This window comes from Pseudorasbora parva, chromosome 21 (assembly GCF_024679245.1).
Source record: "Pseudorasbora parva isolate DD20220531a chromosome 21, ASM2467924v1, whole genome shotgun sequence".
In the NCBI taxonomy this organism is placed as follows: Eukaryota; Metazoa; Chordata; class Actinopteri; order Cypriniformes; family Gobionidae; genus Pseudorasbora; species Pseudorasbora parva.
In genome coordinates, this window is record NC_090192.1 from 35,306,933 (window position 1) to 35,332,998 (window position 26,066).

General features: G+C 38.2%; 1 protein-coding gene across 3 annotated transcripts in view; it reads left to right on the forward strand.

The window, feature by feature from the left end:
• Nucleotides 1–26,066, forward strand: part of LOC137056245 (cadherin-18) — a 331,361-nt gene that overhangs the window by 123,296 nt on the left and 181,999 nt on the right. The window contains exon 1 of one of the 3 annotated variants that reach the window (XM_067430267.1): nucleotides 4,471–4,572. The exons of the other annotated variants lie outside the window; for them this stretch is intronic. The gene's annotated coding sequence lies outside the window, so the exon portion shown is untranslated. Of the gene's footprint in view, nucleotides 1–4,470; nucleotides 4,573–26,066 lie in introns of those variants that run through there. 3 annotated transcript variants of the gene reach the window in all.

The following is a 26,066-nucleotide window of genomic DNA, read 5'->3' on the forward strand; positions in this document are numbered from 1 at the left end:
CTTGTTAAAATTGTGTATTTCTCAAAATATTTGGGATAATGCAAGTACACAAGTCATTAAAATATATAACATTGTTGTAGTGGTTTATGGATATTTTATGTAAAAAAAAAAACTTATTGCTAGCCTGGATGCCAGCCGAACGTTGCCCCGCCCACAATTTCTTTAGATCGGGCAGTTCGGTCTGGCCTCGCTCCATAGAGGAGTAATTATCCACGAACAGAAACTGTTCGGACCAATGAAATCATCACGGCGGGCTTTAGACGATGACGGACAGATGATCAACAGTAACGTAATCATCACGTCATCAAAGGGGCTTGGATTATATTTGTTCGAATCCTAAACGGAGAGCTTGTTTGTATATGCATTCACCTTCACAATTTCTCTCAGAAATGAGATGTTGGGTAAGTACTCTGTGTATCATTAAATAATTAAAAAAATTTACAACACCGACAAAGATCGTGTATTCCAGCCTGATTTCAGCGCGTGTACAGACAGGGTTGCCAAGTTTTTACAACAAAACCCGCCAACTACTGGCCCTAAACAATAGCTTCTCGGGGGGTTCTCCGGGAAAAAAATGGTGTTTGGGGGGTAAAATGTGTGTTATTTTGGCAAGGTTGCCTGCTAAAATTCGCACTCATGGGTCTATATATCACATAATAGTCGATTCAACCCGTGGACATAGAAAAACACTTGCGGGAAAAACGCGGACTTGGCAACACAGTGCAGTTGAAATCTGTTGACATTTGACAATGCGTCGCTTCGTTGCTCTGATTGGTTGTAGGTCTATCCAATTGAGGTCTTTCCTGGTTCGGTTGAAACGCCTCATAATCACAGCCCAGTGGAGCAGTTTCAGACTCATATTCTGACTAGAATTGATGTTATCAGGCTAACATATTTTGCTCTTAATAACAAAAACAGATATATTTAGGTGCTGTCACTTTAAGACCGACTGCACAGATCCGTTATACTTGTGCATTATACTCAACAGTTTAGTTCACTTTTAAGACATAAATTATTGTTTACTTGCAAATACACTGTCACTTTAACATATATAAGTTGTTATTAGCTGTAACATCAATCTGTCAATTAACTAATGTATACACTAGTAAACATATAGCATTCGTATCTCTCTACGCTAATGCTACCCTGCCAGAATATACAAAGATAGATCAAAGTGACATCACGTTAACCATCCATTCAGAAACGTCCTGTCTAGCCTTAATTGTTGAATTTCGTTGGAGCTGTCCTGTCACATACGGTTGCACAGATGTGTCCTTGGAGACTCCCGTTGCCATTCTTTCCCCTTAACTGTTGTCAAGGCAATACTCCATGTGTGTTGTGTCAAACCACCTTGCAGAACAGAGGGGCGGGGTGAGAAAAGCTCATTAGCATTTAAAGTCGCATGCACTTATATTAAAACAGAGCTCTTTTAGACCAGGTTAAATTAATGTTTTTGTACAATACTAATGAGAATTTTTAATTAAAGTATATTACAAAGTTTTCATTTAGAAACTAAAGAATCATATTAACTTGTACAAAAATGGCATTATATGACCCCTTTAAGCTTATGGTTGATATGGAAACTTAGGCGAACGTATGTTAGTGTGACGATAGTTCTGACATCATAACCATAGTGTTGTGATTGACCCATTTTTGCAATGGAGTTTCTATAAAGATTCAAGGCAGACTGGCAAGGAACAGGATTGTCCGTGCATAGTATATCAACTATTTTAATAGAGCAAGAGAACTCCTGTTTTCCATGAAATGTCCCATTTCAGTACGAGCATGAGGTTCATTACGCAGCAATGCCATAATTGTCAGGTCTCTTCAGTTTTAAATAGTCTACAGACTCATTTGAATTGCTAATGTAGGGACCTTGTTAAAAACAATACTGAGCCACTTTTTCGTCATTTTAGGATCCTTAGTGAGGGTATGCAGATGCTACACACAACACATCGTTTGGCAAACTTTCTCATATTTTGTTTAGACCTACGTTTTTGTTTTTACCTCATTATGACTGTGCAGGCCGAGTTGCTGAACACTGAACAGCCCTTGTCGATGTGTAAATGTCGGTGGTCATATATGCTAATGATTCCAGTTTCTGAAAATGAAGTATTTTGGAATGAGCCATTTTTGTAGCTCAGTTTGTTTTAAAACTAGTCTTTTTGGATTAGGGAAGAGATGTTGTGTTGTTTAAGGGTGATTTTACACCTGGTGTGCAATTGAGTTCGGAAACAGCATTCGCATAGTCCGAACAAACCCTCGAGCTCCCAACATATGAAATTCAAAGCTTTGATTTAACAGACAAAATTTGTCCATTTCAAACCGTGCAATTTCTCGCTTTTGCATTCACTTTTTCACCTTACAGCCTAGGTGCATGTGATAAGAACAGCACTCTGATGCATGTGGAATTGCACATAATTATGTGTTTACGTGTGGATTATACCGGTCTGTGTTCATTTGTAGCGATTGCAGGCATCCCACGGCGCTGTATCAGAGCAGATGTTGCGGGCACACCCATATGTGTTAGGTCGCAAACCTCAGCTTACCGGCGGATTCCACCGGTGGCTGCCATATGGTCACATATAGAGGTGAATCAGAGGCTCAAATCTACCAGGACCAACAGATTAGAGCAAGACTGCTGTACAATTAATATTCCTGGATTCAATTAAAACGAGCACTCAAATCATTAGTCTGTCATCATTTACTGTTAACTTGGTTAATGGTACTTTTATGGAACAGCCTCTCTCTCTGTTAATGTGTTGAATGTGGCTCAGTTTATGTCTCCTTATAAAAATACAATTATATTAATACAAATGTGTACCTTATAATTGTATTTGATCAGACTATTGATTTAATAGGCTTTTTAATGTATGCACTTTTTTTAGCATGCACTCTAGAGAATGGTTTTTGATGGATTTTGAGCAGAATATCCTGGCTAATTATTAATGTAATAAGAAAAGAAAAAGAAGGGAAAAAAGTATCAAACTGGTCCATATGATATGAGAGCTTCTGATCTTCATTCCAGATAAAATGACAAAAGAAAAAGGGGCATGAATCATTTTTCAGTGCACCAACATGCCACACATTTCCTTACAAGTACAATTTTGGCTCTATTATATGTCCCCTTCAACAATTGTCCTTGAGAAAATTTGTTTTTTGTAGATAAAAATGTACACCCATGGTGTTGGTGTTCATAAACATTCATCTCCTAAATGAGAGTGACTTGGAACCAGCATGGGTGTCAAACTAACATGTTTATATTAGAGCTCCTTTCTCGACTCTTGAATCCGCGCATATTTGCATCATACTTCCGTTCATGTAGGTGTAGATAAATCACAGTGTGTCTTGGCCAGTTACGAAACACGGTAAACATGGTAATGAAGTGCTAATTGCCAGCTGTGTTTGGAGAATAAGTGCTGTATCCCAGATCATTTTCTCTTTCTCTCACAGCTCTTTCCTCATTGATCACAGGTACATGGTTTGCTCACAGATGGCTGTAAGGCCAGCTAATCTTGCTGTAGTTAAATGCCATCTGCCTGAACTAGACACCAGGCATTCAAATGGCCACTGTGAATTATGACACAGACAGTGACGGCACTCTTTTACCACCCAATGTGTACTTTAAGAGTCCCGACTGGTTGCGATTTGAAACACAAGGGCGAATCTGTCCGTAGCAGCAGAATTGATTAGTCCCAGGTGCACAGATGACACATACAGACTCATTCTTGCTTGACCACACAGGCACAGTGCAGGCATTCTGGGTAGACGGAAACTGCTGGCGAGGTCTGTTTGCCAGATTGCCACAGAGGCCCTATTTGCTTGCAGGCGCACACGTACAAAGCTGTGACTATGTTTAAACCTAATGGTGGAGCATCTCCAGGAATTAAGCGGTGCACCCGCTTGTCTGCTTCAGGGGCGGTTAAGAGCCAGTCGAACCCCTGGGAGGGATCACTCTGCCTGGGGACAAAGGTCTGTGGCGTTCCCCTGGAAGCAGATGAGCCGGAAAATCTGGGGAAGGATCTGACAGACACCACAGAGGTTGAGATAAGAAGCAATGGGACAGTGAAAATGGATTATGGCTTTATGTGGATGTGATGGGAACAGTTGGCTTTCCAGTGTTTAAGACTATCCTAGCTCAACAGTGTGTGTGTGTGTCTTTGTGTGTGCCGAACTGTGCCATGATTCACGCGGACAGTGTGAGAAACACGGACTCTTGTTCAGATAAGTAACCTGCGTATTCTTGCGTAAGCCGATTGTAATGTATTTAGTTCAATAAAAAACATGAACTGGTGTTAATGATTAACCTCAGATATGAGCAAGAGTGAGCTTGCAGTGTATCGCGCTCGGACTGCAGAGAATGTGCTCAGTGAAAAACGCGATTTTCTTTCGACCTGGAGTCTAATAAAAGTTAATCAGAAAATATGGTAGCTTGTAGGCATCTGCACTGCACTGCACGTGGTGAAGAAATGGTGTTCGCTTCATTTCACTGCGGAATCATTTGTAAAAAAATCTCTCAGTGCTATTTCTTCTATATTGGATCCGACAGGAGGAATGGTGCAACACACTTATGTGTTAAAAAAATACTATTTTTTTATGTAATAGTATTGCATTGTTATAGATCGTTTTGCTTATGTGTATGTGTAACAGAACATACCTTTAGCACGCTGGACTCGCAAAGCCCAACGTCCCTGTGCAGGCCGATGAATCTCATTATATTCCTTTCTGTTGTTCACTCTCTCTGGATTTGACATTTGAAGGGCGTGCGCGGTTCTCACTTGTATCGAACGATCGTGCTGGCTATGTAATACAAAAATAATAGTCCAATCAATCGCGGGTGGATGAGAAATAAATCATTGTGTTTGTTTGATAAAGACGTACTTGAATCATTCTGGTTCCCGCTTTCAAATAACCCCTCCCTCATGTGAACTGAACTGACAGGGGCATATATATATGACAGGAGCTGAAGCTCATTAAATATGCAAATCTTATCCAATCCTAGCCGTGGGTGTTTACTTCCAAGTCTCCATTGTGGCACTCCCATCAAAACCCAGCGTTCAGGAGAGAGCCTCAAAAACAGTGTAGAAAATAGCCTATTACTTATTAGTTATGATGTTTTTGAATGTAAAAAAACAAATTTCACCTCAGACAACAGTATATATATATATATATATATATATATATATATATATATATATATATATATATATATATATATATATATATATATATATATATATATATATATATATATATATATATTTTAAGCCAGTTCATGACACCTTTAATATAATCAGTATTTATTTTGTTATATTTTAACATTTTAAAGTAGGTACAAATGTATGCCAATATTGTCATACCTGAGAAAATGTTTGCATTATTGTGAACATGCTTTGCTGCTATTTTTGGACTTTTTTTTTCATTGTTTTTGTCATCCTCTCTCTCCAGAACGTAATTTTTAGTTTTTTCCCCCTCTTGTTTTAACCCCTCTAACCTCATCAAGCCTGCCTGACACAAACATCGATCCCAAATCCTATTAGAAGCACTTCCTCTGCTTTCCAAAACCCCCAAACAAGTATGAGTGTGTCTGAGTAGCTTTTCACGAAATAAACCGACAACTCTCTGAATGTTTATCCCCCCAAGTTCATAATTAAGTGCTCATACTAAGTGCGGTTACATTAGATGCTCTGCCATGCATGTGTGAATTTTACACAGTGCTGACAGCATGAAATAAAACTCCATGAACGTTCTGAGAACTGAGGGAAATAAAGTGAAACAAATTATTTACAACTCTTTCAAAGAACTGCAAATGTGAAATGAGGGGATAAACAACAAGAATGTCAGGTTGTCAATCTGCTTACAATGGTAATATATAAAAATAAATAAAGTGGTAATATATAATGTGTTAAGCTGCAGCTTGTGTTGAGTCGAATGCTTTTGTTAAACTAACATGGAACCTGACAGATGAGTTGCATAACATTTTCTTTGCTCCCTTCATCCCAGTATAAGAGTCCTGGGTGTCTTCTTTACCCTGCGGGCGGTATAACAGAAAATGACACGGCTCAGACACCTTTGTCGAGCAGACGTGGTGGAAATCTTGTATAAGTGACGCAATCCCTTTAATGTGATTTCTTCTCCTTAAGATGCTAAAGAGGGATTACTTCAAGAATTAACAGCCAGTCTTTACCTGCAACATGTCACTTCCCAGAATGCACATCTGCTTGCCTCTCCAGCTAGAATGAGAAAGCTGACTAGCTCACAATGTATCACCCGTACTAAAATCGCTGTTACAGTGGTGACAAAGGAAGCCACATTTGACTAGTTTGTCCTGTATTATCCCGTTACACAGGCTAATGAGGTAAGTGATTAGCATGTCAGCCTTCCTCCATTAGCATGCGCTGTGATTCACAATGATTTGTTTCGTCAAGTCATCGTTGTCTGTACCTGCAATTCATCTGAGGCAGACAGCAGTGAGAGGTGAAGGGTAGATGCTAATGACTGTAAATCATTGATAAATACATTTTACAGTTGTTGTCACAAATTTACTCTTATTGACACCATTCAAGCTCTTGTTGACTCTATTAAATAAATGTAAAAATGTTTTAATGTTAAGTAAAATGTAAAAAACAAAACAAAGAAAACACTAAACAAATAAAACTAAAGCTTTAGTGTATAGTTTGTCTCTCTAAAGATTGCACAAAATATTATACTAATTTTTTCAGTTGGTATAAAGACACTGTATTGATATGTAGCTATCAATAATCTGTATTTGCTTCTTCCAGACTATAGAACTATTGTGGGTATTTCTATTTATTAATATTTTAGCTGCTTATCTTATAGCTTATAATTAGCTTTCATTTTTTATATTTTCAGTTGACTTTTTTTTTTTTTCGTGTTTCCACAGTTTTTGAGTAACTTAAATCAAACTTTCGTACAATATAAAAGTTTTGTATGTGGTAAAATAATTTTGTAAAATAAACATTTATTTTGGATGGGATTAATCATGATACATCGATTTGACAGCACTAATACATACAGTTGTGGTCAGAATTATTGGCACCCCTGGTCAGGGCCGGCGTTTGCCTAGGGCGACAATTGTGTTAGGGGCGCGAGCGCGCTCTAGTGCCGCCCATTACTATTAAGCATATAATCGGAACAAGCGAAATACAACATAATGTTCATGAAACATGATCATCATAGGGCGCCCCCTCAGCCACACGTTAATTACTTATCAACCTGATTATTGGATTGAATTGATGGTGATTATTGATTATTAGTTCAGGCGTTAGGTCAGGCAAGTGCTCATCTTGCGCGTTCATAAAAAAATGAGGCGCCTAAACCCGCGGGTGCACAGGGACGGAAAAAGAGAAAAAGAGAAAGCCCAGTATAGAGGTTAGTCTTCTTATCTCAGCCAATAAGTTGTCAAACAAAATAAAATTACTTAGTATCAATCTTATCAACTAATGTTTATTTGATAAATATTATTAATATTGTCACTAAGCTATCACTTGCTAGTTTTCTACATAATTACTATACGTATTGCAAACATAACTTCACTGACAATAATCTACAATAACCTACATGGATGTCATTTAAATATCAAAAGTCCAGTTCGTTATGAAAATGAATAACGCTCTCTACGTGGGCGTCGGAAGGAAATAAATACGGCCTCTCGTTTTTTTTTTTTTTTTTTTTTTTTTTTACTGTAGCAGCCTAACGATAGATACCATATTTACATTAAACAGAAATATGCTGTGTTCACTAAATTCTTCTCAGTGGCTGTAGTGTAGTGGTTAGACACATGGCATTCAAGATTTGATGCAGATGGATCATAGGTTCGATCCTGCCTTTTACCACATTCGCTCTATTCCCTTTTCCCATCACATATCAGATCGGAAAGGCATTTATTTTCAATAAAAAGTGAGAAAATGTTTGAAAAGTGTAAATAAAGCGTCGAACGTGTTTAATAATAAGTGCTTCTCGGTTAGGGGTAGGCCTAGGAAAACAGACATGTGCTGAATTAGAATAGAGACGATAAAAGTGAGTGGGGTGGGGTGGGGGGCGCAAAACTCCATCTCGCCTAGGGCAACCAAAGAGCTAGAGCCGGCCCTGCCCCTGGTCAAAGGCTGTAAAAATAAATCTTCTTTTTTATTTTAAATCCTTTTGATCTGTCATTTAAAAAAAAACGTGCAAAAATCAAACATTTCGTTGAAGTAAAAGAATGGAAAATAGGGGGTAAATCACATTATGAAATAAATGCTTTTCTTCAAAACAACATAATTATTGCCACCCCTAGAATTTTTTATGAGTAAAATATCTCTGAAGTATATTCCCGTTAACATTTCATTGTTTTAGCACACCAGGGTGACTAGAGCATGACTGTCTATAGCTATGACTTCTTGTTTCACAGGAGTATAAATATGAGGAAATAAAATCTAAATTCTCTTAATCATCCACCAGAATGAGTAAAACCACAGAATATAGTTCTGATCTGCAGCAGAAGATTGTGGAGCTTAACAAAACAAAACAAAACAAATGTTTTGACATGTGTCTATATCATCCTAATGCACGGCCAGGAGGAGAGTTTGAGTGGACAAAGACTCTGAAGGATCACAGATAAAGAATTGCAGAGATAAGACTTGGGATCAAAAGCCCTGTGGTTGGATCTTCCATCAGGTCAACGATCCAAAACAGACATCAAAATCAACACAAATGTGTCACTGAGAACAAAATGAAGCTTGTGGCATGGCCGTCCCAGTCCCCTGACCTGAACCTGATGGAGAATGAGTGGTGTGAACTGAAGAGAAGAGCTGTGAATCTGAAGGATCTGGAGAGATTCTGGATGGAGGGATGCTCTCTGATCTCTTGTCAGGTGTTCTCCAAACTCAGCAGACATTATAAGAGAAGACTCAGAGCTGTTATCTTGGCAAAAGGAGGTGGCAAAAAGTATTTAATAAAAGGGTGCCAATAATTATGTAATATATTAGTGCTGTCAAATCGATTAATCACATCCAAAGTGCATCGCACTTCTGTGTTCATCAGTACGCATTGAGGATCAAGGGTTCTTTCACTTTTATGGACTTTATAAACGATGTAACAATGTACTGCCATTATAAAATTTACTTGGATTAGCCAGGACATTTATTAATATATATATTTTATATTATTTTTTATTCATTTATTTATTTTAATTTCTGGGTGAACTAACCCTAATGTTATTACACTTTTTTTCAGTTAATTATTTAAATTATTTCCATAATATTTCAAATAGTTTTAGTTAAAAATAACTACAGTGTTCTTCGGGGTGAGTATTGTTGAACGCAGAGCTAACATGAAGTGAATTTGAGGGGGAAAAGTCAGCTCTGAAAAGACTGAACATCAATAAAACTCCAGTACAAGGATGTATATATATAAAACATGCTGAAAGAAAAATTCCTCCTTTAAAATGTAAAGAATCAGATCATTGAAATATGAAAGTTCATATCACATTGTGTCATAATTTACTCACCCTCATGTCGTTTCAAACCTGTATATTTTAAAGAAAGATCTGTTTTGTCCATAACAATGCAATTCAGTAAAGCCTGAAACAGCAGGCATTCCTTATATTTAGGGCAAGATATATTTTTTTGGGTTCCACAGAAAAGTCATTCATATTTAAAACGGTATGAGGGTGAGTAAATTATTACACAATTCAATTTTATTTTTCACTACACTTTTACCATAAAACTGTGTGTTTGTCCAAATGCATGCTGGTACTAATCGCAGTTCGCTGTTGCAAAATGCCAAACTAATGACATTTTATGTAAATTATAAATACAAATGCGTCTTGGATGTATAGAATATTTATGGATCTTTTCGTTTGAAGTAGAACAGTATAGACCCAGACTACAAAGTTGTTCTTGTTTTCCACGTATTTTCTTTCAAACAATCATGTCTTAGCAGATCAAAGTCTTCTCAACGTCTAGTTGCTTTGAAAAACAACCCCCTGCTGTCTTACGAGTTATGGCAATTTATTAAATATTTCATAGTCCTTAAGAGTGAACAGGTAAAACTGTCAATGGAAAACCCTGGAGCTCACAGACCCGCGCGATCGCAAGGACGTACTTAAATAATGAAGTTTCATGATGTGTGAAATAAGACTGATACAGTAGGGATCATCTCACAGTTGTTCTTTTGGTCTAAGTATGGTATAAAGTCATGTGTATCTGAAAACAAACAATGTTAGCACTGAGTTAAGTGTATGATACACACACACACACACACACACACACACACACACACACACACACACACACATTTTTGTTAAATGTGGGGACATTTCATAGACGCAATGTTTTTTATACTGTACAAACCGTATTTTCTATCCCCTTACACTGCCCCTGCCCCTAAACCTACCCATCACAGGAAACATTCTGCTTTGTTATTTTCTAAAAAAACTCCTTTTATTTTCTAAAAAAAATCCTGTATGATTTATAAGCATTTTGAAAAGTGAGGACATGGCCAATGTCCTCATATTTAACCCTCTCCTTGTAATACCTGTGTCATACCCATGTCATTATACACATTTGTGTCCTCATACATCACGTAAACCCCCTTGTGTTTTCATATTTTATGGGGACTTTTTTCAATAGTGATGATGATTTTTTTTTTACTGTATAAATTGTATATTATATCCCCTTACACTAACCCGACTGCTAAACCTACCCATCACAGAAAACCTTCTGCATTTTTACATTTTACAGTTTTCCTCATGAGGACCAAAAAATATCTCACAAAGATAGGTTTTTTTTGATATTGCCATCCATGTGGACTTTGTATTCATAATGTAGGGTTTACCAGGCCACCATGGGTTCATTTTAACCGAACTAGTCATGCCAAGTGTTAACACACACTTGATTCCAGTCACTGTTCTCCACTGTTAGTTTTGAGTTCTACGCGTGACGCAAATGCTCCACTCTCCACTCAGCTATAAAAGCTGCCGCCAAAGCTTCAACTCACAGCTTGATTGGACTCTTGTTGAGTCAAAAGTGATGAGACATTTCAGTTTTATGGACATCTTGATTAATAGAAAATTCAAAGGAACAGCATCAATTTGAAATAGAAATCTTTTAACATTATAACATTACATGTCTTTACTGCTTTAATGCAGTATTCATTTCTTCAAAAGAAATCTTACTGATCCCAAACTTTTGACCGGTATTGTAGCTCTTGAAGTATTTTGTTTGAGGTGTGGGAGCCCATTTTAATGTGCCTTTTGGTTTCTTGTATTCCCTCCAACAAAGTGCATACTATGAGTTTTGTTTTCTGACAGCCTTATATTTGGGTATTTGCCCATGCAGAACTGTCCACTTCGTTGTTAGGGTGTTGTCATTGTATTTTTAGTGCATTGCTTTGCAGTTTCTAGAGTGTTCTAGGGAGGTTACTAAGTGGTTGTTCTTAAGTAGTTTCTAGAGAGTTTTGAATGGTTTTAGGGAGGTTTGAATGGCTGCTGAGAGAAATGAAAATTCTGTCATTAATAGCTTGCCCTCGTTACCCATGAGAACTTCGTTCATCTTTGGGACACAAAGGAAGATATGTTTGATCAAATTCAGAAGATTTCTTAACCATCCATAGGCAGCAATATCATTGCAACCTAAATACATAGTCCTTGTGACTACAGCGGTTCAAGCTTAATGTTGTGCAGCAGAGATGGAAACTGGAGTCTGCGACTTGGACTTGAGTTGCACTTGTGAACAACGGACTCGAGACTTTACTTCAAGTTTCACAAGTCGTTGCTTTCATAGATCATACATTATGTATGACGGCATTTCTGATTGCATTCTCTTTTTACTACCACACATGACAGCATGAAACACAACATTTTCCTGTTCATTTTTAAATGAATCCATTCCTTATCAATATGTGCTGCAGCAAACACAAAGCTAGCGTTATTATACACAGCGTGACGCGTCTGAAGGCATGCGTCATTACCCACTGGAAAAGTGCGGTTATATAAATGAACAACAAACTGTAATAATATAGCAAAATCTTACCTGTTTGTGGTAATATTCATGTCATTTAGTTTAAAAAGCAATCAGTTAGTCCGAAGGGAAGCTGCAGTGTTGCACAGCTGTTTCATGTCCTTTTAGCTATTTCAAGTCCACGTTCCCCCGTACGTATGGACTGGACGGACACTTTCATATGTATTTTATGACCCTGTCTGACTCATTTTCACAAACACAGACGTGAATGATGTTTCTTTGATTTTTACTGTACACAGGTTTTGTTACCGCCAGCTCTCACCGGAAGATTACATTACCCATCACTGCTTGAGAACTACAGTAAACTATGGCAACTCAAATAGCTCAGGGTGACATCCCTGCATTCCAAATAGTATAATATATAATATTATTAGATTTTTTTTTCAGTGTGAATAAAAAAGTAAGCAATAATTTGTGATTAATTAGACAAGTTTGAAGTAGAAACTTGTTTTGATATTTCAAAACACTGTCAATTAAAATAACTAGATAAATTATAGCTAAAAATGGAACACTGACTTGAGACTTGTCCTGGACTAGGAGCTAAAAGAGTTGAGACTTTACTTGGAATTGGACCTGAAAGATTTGAAACTTGAATTGGACTTGCTCTTTAGGGACTTGTCTAACATGTCTGTAATGAAGCGATTTACGCATAAACCCCCCCACAAATAACAACTTTATTCAAAAACATGTTCCCATCTGTGTCAGTCCCTTACGCTGTCGACGTAGTAAACACAGTGCAGCATTTTCAGGTTCTATGTCGGAATGTCAATTTACAATTGCTGACGTTGTTTATGTGAGCACCATAACGCATAAGTGGGACGCTGACAAAGGAACTGGCTAATAATCCAATATCATCCAACTGCGGCCACAAATGGGCATAATCGTGCTGGGGGGTTACCGTTTTCGGTATTTTACCGTTGCCTCCGTTTTCGGTCTTTTACCGTTGCCTCTTCTGGTGAACTGCTAGCTGTCAACATCCAGATTAATATGTTCAACATTCGCAAGTTTGTTTTTCTCAAAGAGAAGCTTCAAAATAAGATCTAGCATCTTGCAATATGACATCATGACATTGCGTAAACATACATGCCACTTTCTAAAGCCAAAGTTACGTGTTATCTGTACGCATTTTGAGCTATCCGCGTGTACGTCTACGCCGTGTGATTCTGCATGAATCTCTACACCTAAACGAACCATCATCACCGCATGTGATTCCGCGTGTATGTCTACACCGAAACGAACCATTATAGGAAAATAAGGAAAATATGTATTTGAACACCCTGCTATTTTGCAAGTTCTCCCACTTTGAAATCATGGCGGGGTCTGAAATTGTCATCGTAGATGCATGTCCACTGTGAAAGACATAATATAAAAAATAAATAAAAAAATCCAGAATTCACAATATATGATTTGTTAACTATTTTATTTGTATGATACAGCTGCAAATAAGTATTTGAACACCTGTCTAACAGCTATAATTCTGACCCTCAAAGACCTGTTAGTCTGCTTTTAAAACAACCTCCTTCAATCAGTTAGAGCATTGAAGATGGGTCGAGGCTGGGTCTTCCAACATGACAATGACCCGAAGCACACAGCCAGGATAACCAAGAAGTGGCTCTGTAAGAAGCATATCAAGGTTCTGGTGTGTCCTAGCCAGTCTCCAGACCTAAACCCAATAGAGAATCTTTGGAGGGAGCTCAAACTCCGTGTTTCTCAGCAACAGGCCAGAAACCTGACTGATCTAGAGAAGATCTGTGTGGAGGAGTGGGCCAAAATCCCTCCTGCAGTGTGCGCAAACCTGGTGAAAAACTAAAGGAAATGTTTGACCTCTAATTGCAAACAAAGGCTACTGTACTAAATATTAACATTGATTTTCTCAGGTGATCAAATACTTATTTGCAGCTGTAGCATACAAATAAATAGGTAATATATAGTGATTTCTGTTTTTATTTTATTTTTTAGATTATGTCTCTCATAGTGGACATGCACCTACGATGACAATTTCAGACCCCTACATGATTTCCAAGTGGGAGAACTTGTAAAATAGCAGGGTGTTCAAATACTTATTTTCCTCACTGTATGCAAGCATCCTCATGTTATGTTTTAGACTGATCCTTCACACTGTATTTATGTTGCTCTTGGCCTCTCTCCACTTGACCTGGCCGTGTCATTCAACCTGAAAGAAGATTATCTGTGTCTACAACTGGCGCCCACACACTTAACATGGCCAGGCGCTCGTGTAAGCCAGCCGTATTTAGATTTAGAGCACATTCACATTTACCTAGTTCCATGTTTGACCTGTGGATTACAGAAGCGTTTCTCTGGCTCTTTGTTAATCCCTCATGCAGAAATCACACACACACCTACACTCAGAAAACCCAGGGATACTGTACACCAGTGAATGCCAAATATAACAGGCTTACACTAGGGGAACAGGATTTACCAAGGTATGGTAGATTAGAGCAGTGAGTGCCTCGCTGGACATGTTCATTTGAAGGAATGTAATGCCAGAACATTGCCCAACATGGGGAAACAATTCTGGAGCATGTGAAGTCTGTATGAATAATGCTTATTTTTGCAACAGTTTATAGCAAGGTTCAATTTGCTTACATTAGCATTTGGTAGTTTCGGTTCATATGTGTGTGTGTGTATACCGATCCTAATATTCTGTTGGCCCTCTTTGTTGCCAAATCATCCTTGACCTGTTGAGGAATGAACTCCATTCAACCTCTGAAGATGAAGATGTGCTGTGGAATCTGGCACCAAGATGTCTGTAGCTGATCATTTAAGCCCTGTTAGTTGTAAGGTGGGATCTCCATGGATCGGACTTGTTTGTTCAGTACATCCAACAGATGCTCGATTGGATTGAGATCTGAGAAATTTGGAGGCCAAGTCAACACCTCAAACTCACAAACTCATTGTTGTGCTCCTCAGACCATTTTGAACCATTTTTGCTTTGTGGCAGGGCACATTATCCTGAAAGAGGCATTAGACCAGATTGCATTCATTAGACCAGGCTGATGAATTTTCCACCCCCTTTTATTGCTCAGTTGTCCAGTTCTGATGCTCACATGTTGTTGCTTTCGTCGGTGGACAGGGGTCAGCATGGGCACCCAGACCGGTCTGCCGCTATGCAGCCCCATACGCAACAAACTGTGATGCGCTGTGTATTCAGACAGCTTTCTATCAGAACCAGCATTAACTTCTTGAGCAGTTTGAGCTTCAGTAGCTCGTCTGTTTGATCGGACCACACGGGCCAGCCTTTGCTTCCCACATGCATCAATGAGCCTTGGCCGCCCCTGACCCTGTCGACCGGAAACACCCCACAAGAGGTGCAGTTTTGGAGATGCTCTGAACCAGTTGTCTAGCCATCACAATTTGGTCCTTGTCAAACTCGCACAAATCCTTACGCTTATTCAGTTTTTAATGTTTGCTGCCTATTATATCCCACCCATTAACCAGTGCCGTGCAATTAATCCTAGTAATATTAAGAGATAGTCAGTGTTATTCACTTCACCTCATAATATTATTATAACACTTTAGTTTATGGTACAAATCTCACAATGAATTAGTTGCTTATTAGCATGCACATTACTAGGATATGGGCTGTTTATTAGTACATTTAAAGCCCAAAAAGTCAACAACTACCTTACTAACGTAGTAGAATATTAAGGCAAAAGTCATAGTTAATACAGTTAGTTAAGAGTGAGAACTGGACCCTAATCTGTCCTTCCTTTTATTCATGAAAATAAAGGATTAATTGCAATAAATCCAATATAATGCATATGCACTATATTTGCAGGCCTTAAATTGTAAATGATAATGCAAATATATATATTCCCAGTGAAGAAGCTGAGCTGTTCCAGACAGCACATGTTACTCAAATGGAGCATTTTAAGTTGGGACTGGAAGTAACATAGAGCAAAATAGCAAATTTTACATTTAAGAATAATAGCAGGATCGGAAAACACATTATGAATTGGGTCACGGTACAGATTCAGTGGTCCAACATGGTCCATTTAATGCCACAATTCCTTTCTGCTCGCACAATACCAAAAGAGGGAGGCAGAAAAAGAGAAGAGATAAATAAAGAAGGGAGGAAGAGACAGGGATAAAGAGGTGTGTGAGAGAGAATTGGGCCCGCATGTGGATCCACAGGCAGAGAACATTTGTGATCCGCCTCACTTCACCGTGGGAGAGCGTTTCCTAGCCCTGGATTACCACAGCACATTGAATAGACCAAAGACACTTTGAGAGAAAGTGTGCGTAAATCAGTAGGAGATAAACACAGTACTGTGGAACGCTTATTTTCTCTGCATCAGTAGAACATTCGGATTCGGCCCAGTCTCCTTCACTCCTCCAGTGGATGTCCACGCTGGTTGCAAACCTGTTTATCTCTGGGACTGAAGTCAAACATGGAACTAATTAGACTTGCATTGTAAACATCGCATTGTCTGCCGTAGCACTGCATTGTCTGAGTGCAGTGAATAGAAACGGTGACCCCATATTGTTGATTTTGCTCATTACAAAGGACAGTTTGCATCTGAAATGAGGGCTGTCATCTTTCACAGTCTGAAAAATTAAGGTTTGCAAGGGTTTTCAGAGCAATGTCATAGAAGAACCATAACGTTGGGTTCCATAAAGAACCTTTCAGTGAACAGTTCTTTAAAGAACAATTTTCTTAGTGTGAACACATTTTAATAAACTAAAAAAAAACTTTCCCCCCTACTCTTAAGAACCTTTAGTACAGTGGTAAGGCTTTATGGCTGTTAAAGGGTCCTTTATGGATGCCTATAATATGAATGCCAATAAAAAAACTTTCTTTTTAAGAGTGCTACAGCATGTGCTACAGCAAGCATTACTACTTTTGAATAAAGTTAATTTTCTTTTAAAGTTAATTTTACTTTAAAGACGTCACAGTTTTTAAATAAAACACACAGGTTTTGCTCTTCTCGTGTTTAACTTGAGTACCTATAGAGTCTAGTTTTATCATATTTATAAAAGACAGATACGCTGTACAGATTCTTTTCAAAAACAGCAGAGCTTATTGATACGTGCAGTGGGCAGAACTAAAGAGTCACGAACACACGCACACACACGCACACAAACACACACACGCACACACAAAATACATAACTGCATTATGCTTGAATAACTTTTGATTCATTGTACGTTTGTGTTGTTTACATTATATGAACATGCGCTCCGATTGCCAACAAAACAGAGACATGCAGTTCTACTTAACGTCTATGGTTTCGACTCATGAACGGGATCTTTCATCATTGGGACAACTCCAGCTTTCAGTTTCAAACAGTTTGGAAATCCAGCGTCGAATTGGGTCTTGTTCATAAAACATTTGTCACTGTAATGCTGGGAACAAACAAACACACTTGCAATTCTGTTGCTGCTCTGGAAAAAAGTGTTTTTTTTCCCTTAATGCTGGATTCTTTGGGATGCTGTTCAAGGATATATTTCCCTCACAACCAAAAACACACTTCTTTCTCTCTTCTTTAGTGACATTGTTGATTTCATAGTCTAAAAACAAAATGACAGCTCTGCTGACGGCTTCTCTAAATCAAACGAAGCTCGTTGTTGACTGTGTTCTTGCTCTCGCTCTGGGTGATGTGGTCTCGCGCTCTCATCAAGGAGATGTGCCCATACAAGGAATTCTGACCTCTATGATATCATACAGGGCCATACTTGAAGGAAAAAATAAAACATCTTTCCAAAACATCTATGAATCCTGAAAGATTGTATTTGGCATAGAAATACTGTCATATGCCCAACAAATTGTTGGCCATGTTTAGCATGACAATCCAACAGTGTAAATAAGCCAGAATGCATGAAATAGTATTAGACACCCCCTTTAATTATTACATTTCAATGCACATATCAGAAAATGAATTGTGACAAACATCTTTCTGAGGCTTCCACTCACCTCATGTCTGATTTTTCTGACTATCGCATATGCACAAAAGCATGTTGGTCTCAAATCATACTAAAACCAGTGAAACGGTAAATTTTCATAAACATGTCATTTTGTAATGTTTGTGCTGCATTAGGGCTTGCGAACAGCATGTTGAATCGTAGTCTGATTGATGTTGCTTTTCTCTTTTCTTTTTTTCACGTGACAACTTAAAGTCCGAATAAATTGTGTATTATGGTATTTGGATAAGGTTACAGTTTAATTTATTTTAGAGTGCCTTTTCCCCCCCATCTTTCACTAGAGCATAATTCCAACAACAAAAATGTTTGGTGTCTGTATTTTTAATGCTGTTAAAAGAAGCCTTTCTGCTCACCATGTTTTATGATTTGATGTTTTAATATATTTAAAAATGTAATTTATTCTGATGATGGCAAAGCTGAATTTTCAGCAGCTATTTTTGTTGTTGTTGTGAAAATCGTGTAACCTTTTTTGATTAATAGAGAGGATAGCATTTAAAAAAATATATGAATATAATTATAATATATAAATTATACATTTATTTTATAGAAATATAAATATATCATTTTAACATTGTAAATATCTCTCCCTCTCCCTCTCCCTCTCCCTCTCCCTCTCCCTCTCCCTCTCCCTCTCCCTCTCCCTCTCCCTCTCCCTCTCCCTCTCCCTCTCCCTCTCCCTCTCCCTCTCCCCCCCCCTCTCTCTCTCTCTCTCTCTCCCCCCCCCCTCTCTCTCTCTCTCTCTCTCTCTCTCTCTCTCTCTCTCTATATATATATACACATTGAAATAAATTAATTAATATGAATTAATATTTCTATATATATAGAAATATTAATGTATATATCTAATAATATTTATATCGTTTTAGAGCCGGATATAATAGAAATAGTTAATAAATAGTTAATATTGGCCTGAAGCTCCACCCTCTACTTATCGACCAATCATGAAGTCAGTAGTGTTTCTGGGATGCCAGCTAGGGTGGAGCTTCAGGCCAAAACACAACATGTCAACATCAGTTGAGGGCTGCAACAACAACTTAAATGACAATATCCTGGCATGACTACTGTTGTCAGTGATCGAAGTATTTGACATTAACATGATTTCTTAATGTCCAGTGGCATATCAGGGCAATTTTATGATGAATTGAAATATATTTCTTACATACAGTTCCTTTAAGCATAGTTTAGGCTTTATAGGTTTTAGAAGTGTTTGAACTTTAGAAGTATAACAAATTGAAAAGAATAAAATGAGTCAGATAATTTGCACTTTTATATTTTGGGGAAACATTTCATCTTAAGAAAACATGTAGACTTTCCATTCATTAGATATATTGAAATTGGTTGTATTAGCCTTGATATTTCTTGGTATTGATTTGAAAAGTAAGTACTGTAAGTGGCTTTGACAAGAACTTTTTGTCTTAATGGAATTTTATTTTCTGAAGTTTTACTGATGTCCTCGAATTAAAGGGGTCATGAACTGAGAAATAAACTTTTTTTTAGCCTTTAATTATATAAACGTTAATTTTGATATAAGAATGTCCTGTAAGTTTCGGAGCTGAAAACTTCCTTGTTAGTCAAAAAAAGCTTTTATTGACACCAGGCCCAGAAAACGCGTGATCTCAGAATTACCAAGCCGTGACGTCAGTGTGGAGAAACACCAGCTTAACCGAAGAAAAAGAACGCCTGATTGTTGTGTCTTATACTGAACATACCTTAGCACACTATCACAGGCTAGATAATCCCAGGCTACCAAAATGTATCACCAGCCTGTCGGCAGGCTATCTTAAATAGTGGGAAAAAAAACATTCCTTTCTTGATGCTCGCTATTCACACTTGACTTATTTAAAGGAAAAATACAATCACGGAAGATTTCATGTTGATTTGTCTGACTCTGTAGCGAGGCTTGTGCGTGCGTGAGTGTTACTGATGCATGGTTCGCGGTTATATCCACCGATAGAGCATGCCAAGTAATAAAAAATAACATTCCAAATAATTGCGGGTGAATGAGAGATAAATCATTGTGTTTGTTTGATAAAGACATTATACGAGACCTGTGGGTGAATCATTCCGGTTGCCCTTTTCCCTCACGCTTATCCAATCATAGCAGTGGGTGTTTACTTCCAAGTCTTCAGTGCTGCACGCCCATAAAAACGGAGTGTTCCATGATAGAGTTTCAAAAAAATATATACAAGCCAGTTCATGATATCTTTAATATACAGTATGGATTAAGTGAACCAGTTTACTCCTGTAGTTGAATAAACTCAGAAATGAGGTGTTTGCTCAGCAAGTTAGCATATGACCATGTTTGTGACAGATACAGTTTTACAGTGACACAGTAATCTTCTCTGTCATAAATATCCAAAGGAAAACAAATAAAAACAATAAAAATAACGAATTAATCCAACTGTTGTTTATTGTTTTTTAAAAAGAAATGCAGTTTGGTAAGAAATAACACAGCTGGTAAATTGACAGATGTTGCAAAGAGTTAATTTTGGACCCTGTCTGTAACCTTTGACCAGGAGTAAAACATATAATCATATCACCAAAGATGGCAACACAAATTACAACACATGCAGCAGACTTCATCCATTCTTGTCAGTGCTCTGAGTAATTGTGTGCAGGAAAAGAGAGTCAAGGTTGTCTGTGAGAGTGGGCAAACAGAAGGAAACGTGACAGGCAGGCTCATTTTCAAGCAGCAAGGTTGGTTAAAATTATAAGCTGTATTACTGGCTAACCGAGCAATCGCTCCCTGCCAGCCACTGACAGCCTTGTTACATGACAAAAGCTTCATTTACTTGTCAAAATAAACAGCATTTCTCTCCCTCTCTCTTCAGGATTCCTCTTTTCTTTCTCTGAATAGCAACATTAGGGCAGAATGTATGTATGTCTGTCCGTCTGTCCATTCGTGAATGAGTTGGAGTGGTTATTAAATTATAAACACAATTTTAATGATATCAGTCCGTCTGTCTATCCATCCGTTAATAATTCTAATTCATGTCATATAAATTCAAGTTAAATTAAAATGTATAACTATAAATATAATTTATGAACAAGCACAAATGTAGTAACAGCTCTTCCATTTTTGCTTATTCTTTTATTATATATAATATATTCTGTACGTATTTATTTTACTGAAGAAGTTCATAATAGTCATATTAAAGAATTAGAATGGAACTGTTTATATTCATTTAGGGAACAAGTATATTTTGCGGTAGCCTACAGGTTCATTGTTTTGGAAAATCGGTTCATGGTTCCCATCATTATTTGTGAGTGGCTGCTATGGCATTCCTATTAGGGGTGTCAAAGTTATTCTTTTCTTCGATGCATCGTGATGCAGACGTGGTAGATTCGGTATCGGTTCAGTAATAACCGTTTTTAATGTACTGATTCTTTTCTGATGTCATTTGTCACACGTGTATTGTCGCAGTAGCATACAATGGCAGAGGGAGGCGAGACGCGAGTGAGAGTAATTAAAAATGCTCCAACTACTTTAAAAGTCGTCATCTGGACACATTTCGGCTTGTATGAACAACCTGCATGACATGCTGTGTGTAAATCAAAGCTATCTGATTTATCAAAACTATTTCATTTACACTTGGGCTCAGAAAGGTATCTTACATCTTAAATCTAGCAGCCATATCACCCTGTAGCCCAAGACTGGTTTCCCACTGAAGCTAAGCAGGGCTGAGCCTGGTCAGTACCTGGATGGGAGACCAACTGGGAAAACCAGGTAGCTGCTGGTAGAGGTGTTAGTAAGGCCAGCAGGGGATGCTCAACCTGTGGTCTGTGTGGGTCCTAGAGTAGGGGTGTAACCCCGGCATCCTGGCCAAATTTGCCCATTGGCCTCTGTCCATCATGGCCTCCTAATCATCCCCATCTCCTGATTGGCTTCATCACTCAGTCTCCTCTCCACCAATCAGCTGGTGTGTGATGAGTGTTCTGCCGCAATATGGCTGCCGTCGCATCATCCAGGTGGATGCTGCACATTGGTGGTGGTTGAGGAGATTCCCCCCTTCTATGTAAAGCGCTTTGAGTGCCTTGAAAAGCGCTATATAAATCGAACGCATTATTTATTATTATTATTATTAAATCTGTCATTTTTACACAGGGTTTTAACAATCAGATGCGCTTAGACAGTAAGACGGCCCAAACCACCTCTTAAAATGGTTTTTAGTATTTCCTTTTGTGTATTTGTTCTAAATCCTCTTGTTGTCTTCTGTGCCTAGACACGACGTTTGATGCTTGATACATTTAAAAAGCTTGTTTTCTTTGAGCAGGTAAAATGAAAGGTTCAGTTCATATAAAATTGTATACGTGAGGAGGCACTGCATCGTCAATGCATCGATGACACGATAATCGTAATCGAATCGAACCGCGAGACCAGTGTAGGTTCACACCCCTAATTCCTATGAGGTTTCCATTGCGTTCTGGGTGGTTGCTAGGGTGTTACTAAGTAGTTTAAAACGTGTTCTGGATTGTTGATCATAGATATGGCTCAGATACCTCTTTCAATGAAAGTCTGTTTGTTAGTTGTTATTTTTTTCTACTCAAACTTTCTAAGAAAATGTAAAACCTCAATCTTCTCAAGCCATGTAATTTGAGTTATCATTTATAACACCGACCCGATAGCACGTAAAAATAATAGATATCAAAAGGACCTATACCAGGTTGTGTGCGTATGCCCTCATGTAAATCTCCCTAACAGCTCTACAGCTCTTCTGACGGTGCGTGTGCGTGTTTGCGTCCACTCTTCACTCACTGACTGACTCTGAATCTAGTCCTCTGAGACGTCGCTGTCTGCACCTCTACAGACACTTCATGTCACAGCAAGGGGGCCGCGTCAGCTGGCATTAGCTCCGCTGTCGCTGTGAAGATACCAAGAGCACGCAGGTGTATCTGGAGGTGACTCGGCTTCCCACAAACGCCATCTGATAGACTTAAACAGCAGGGGAATGGAGGCTGATGGGTTAAAGCAGTGTGAGGTCAGGTGAGATCAAGATGCGTTTTGGCTCAATTACAGATCCTATCACAGCCGTCTCTGAAAAGGACGTATCCAAATATTCCCAAAGAGGAATTGGATGCTATTCTAAACCCCGGCTGATATAATATCCCTGAAGTGCTGGTCACCAGATCTCCTAGTGTCTCTATTAGGCATCTTGACTAGCTTAACCAGTAGGCTTCCCTTCATCAGAAAGATTATACGAATTTCATGCTGGTTTAGAACAAGCACCACACTAGGATAAATATTGGACCAGCATATAAATTCATGCTGAACTAGACTTTTTAGTTGGGATCTTAAAATTGCTTGGATTGTTTAACAAATAAGCATCTTAGGTAGATAGCAATGTTCCAATCTATCTAATTAACAAAACATTTAACTGGATTTGAAGTTAATAAGATGATGCTTTTTTTACCTAAACACAAACATTTTCACTTAGCTGAAAACAATAAATAAAGTTTCAGTAATTAAATGTATGTAATAGGGAATTGTAAGTATCTATGCTGTTCAGGGTTTTTTGTTCTTAAAGGGCTACTTCAGCGATTTAGCATTTAGCTTTGTATCAGTAGAAACACAGAAGGATATTCGAATGATTTTTCCCCCACGATTGATCGTGCTCCTACCCCCCCACCCCCTACCCCATATTGGAGCGGTGCGGAGCTGTTCTCAATGAATTCCTAAGAAAGTTAAGCTTCCTTAGGCATGAACTGAAAATGCGCCAGACTGGACACACACCGTGAATGACTGTGCGGCCATGATTGAACGACAATGCGGCCGTGAATAAATGCCTGACGTAATCGGTGGGAGTGGCCTCTTAGGGCAGCGAAGCAAGTGCATTCTGAGGGTTGTTGCCTTTCATCCATATGAGCCAAAAATAAATGTTCTGGCTTTCCTCAGTTTACAATTTTAATAGTATTAAATCTTTAAAAAAATATGCTACTCGTTTTGTTAGTTCCAAGGCCATAACCATGTCTTGAAAATTTGGGCGGACCAATTTTTTTTATAAAGCTTTTAGAAAATTCTAGGTCCAATTCTAGTTGGGAAATAATAATTTTGAACTAGCTACAAAGAGTATTTGCATTATTTGCATTCAAATATGAACGTGTATTTTAATATGCCTAACTTGTCAAAAACGTAAAACGTTTCTTTTCTCTTCACGTTCAGTTAGAAATTCTATGAATCACATACATGCATATTTTAAATTCAAAATTGCCATATTTGAGGAAAAAAGTAGTGTTGGATGTTTCTGATGGTCGTTTTATTTCTATTGCGTTTAACATTTCTAAACAATTCAATTCACTTTAGGTCAGTAGACGGAGAACAGACGGTGTTTTGGGGCTATTTGAACACATCAGCGTCTGCGCTGTGAAAGCAATCCGGTCGAATGCTTTTCCACTACCTCTGGAAGTTGTCGAAAGTGGACAAGCTCATATCGACCAAAACGCATCCTAATACCAGGTGTAAATGGGGCTTTATAGAGACAGGAAGTAAACAGAACGGTACTGACAGACTGGGAAGATAGGTGCTGCAACAAAGTCACATGAGTTAAGTCACATGCATGAAAACCTGTTCTACTAGACCCTCCCTCTGTGAAAAAGGCATACTAGATCTGTTTTTAATAATGTGGAATTGAGGCATAAACTAATATAAGAATTGCATGTTGTTTGTGGCGAATGCAACTTCTTTACTACGGGCAATGCAAGAGTTAACCCTAATGCTGCCATCCTGGATTTGGAAAGACTCATAATGGGTTGGCTCAAGTACAATGATTCAGTTATGGTTTTATTGTCTTGGCAAGTGTCATTTCATCAAATCAAGTTACGGGAGCGTGCATTTAGTGCGTGGTGACAAATGATTCTTTAGTTGGCAGGAAAAATACATTTAGTTGTTGATACAACAAGGTGCTTATGCTGTCAATAACATAATACAAAATAATACTCTGACATTTGGATATGCTATACTCCATTATATAATACATGGAGTACTTTTCCATTTCCATTTAAATGTACATTTATATAAATTTTCATCTGAAATGTTGTTCGTTAAAAAAAAAAAAAAAAGCCCTTGGGCATGTTGTGCGTCAGCTACCCAAATCCAGATCCACCACTGGGATTAATTCACGAGTATACCACTACTAAGATAAACTCCACGTACAGTAGATTTGCTATTTCTGGGCAGTTCAGAGCAGGGTCAGAAACAGGACGTTTACCTTTTAAAAGCAACTATTTCTAGTCTCTGCAGATGAAGGTTGATGTGCAGTCTTTTTTTTTCTTCTGTGAAAAGCTTTCATAGTCAGAAACATCTTTTAAATAAAAGCGTTTTAATATATATTCTACAGATTGCACAACATTTAGAAAGAGTCAAAGTAACAACAGAGTGATTTTGTGCACTTCTTTAATGAGCAGAGTTTAGACAACGCCAGGGCATCAAACCTATCTGTTTTAATTATTCCCGAACAGAGGAATTTGTCATTGATGTCCATTGAACCAGCACCGAGTAATTGGATGGAGGCTGACAAGGGATTTTGCAAGTACTCCCTGAGCTGGTTTTATGCTTGGTTTAAATTTTAAAGAGTAATCCACACAGGGGAAGCGGGCGGATAAATGGAACACTAGTCTGGCAGACTGCAGAGACTTTAGCCTTTGAATGTCCAGCAACTGATGATTTAGAGATATCTAGTTTTTTGAAACAAAGTTAGAGGTTTTGCCGAATCCTCAGTGGCTTACGCTTTTGCAGATACTTTGAAAATACCTTTCTTATATAAATGATTCAATTTGATAACTTTAGGCAATGACGAGCGTCAAAAGTTTCTATTATGATGCAAGTGATTTTTTTAAAGAATTCAAGTTATGTTTTGGCTGGTTTTTGTAATGTGATTGTATTGGGACCCTGACAGATAGAGGTCAGTCAGTATGTGAGCCCCGTTACGGATGCAATGAAACTTAGCTCGAAGCGTCTGCTCCCGTGTTCCAGGATCATCGTAGGAAGAAGCAACATAAGAATTAGTGTGTGTTTTAAAAGAGGATTTTGTGGAGTGTACTCGATCTTCAGGCCAAAACAAAACAAAACATTAACGCAGGCGTGCCCAGAGCGACCGGTTGGTTTAA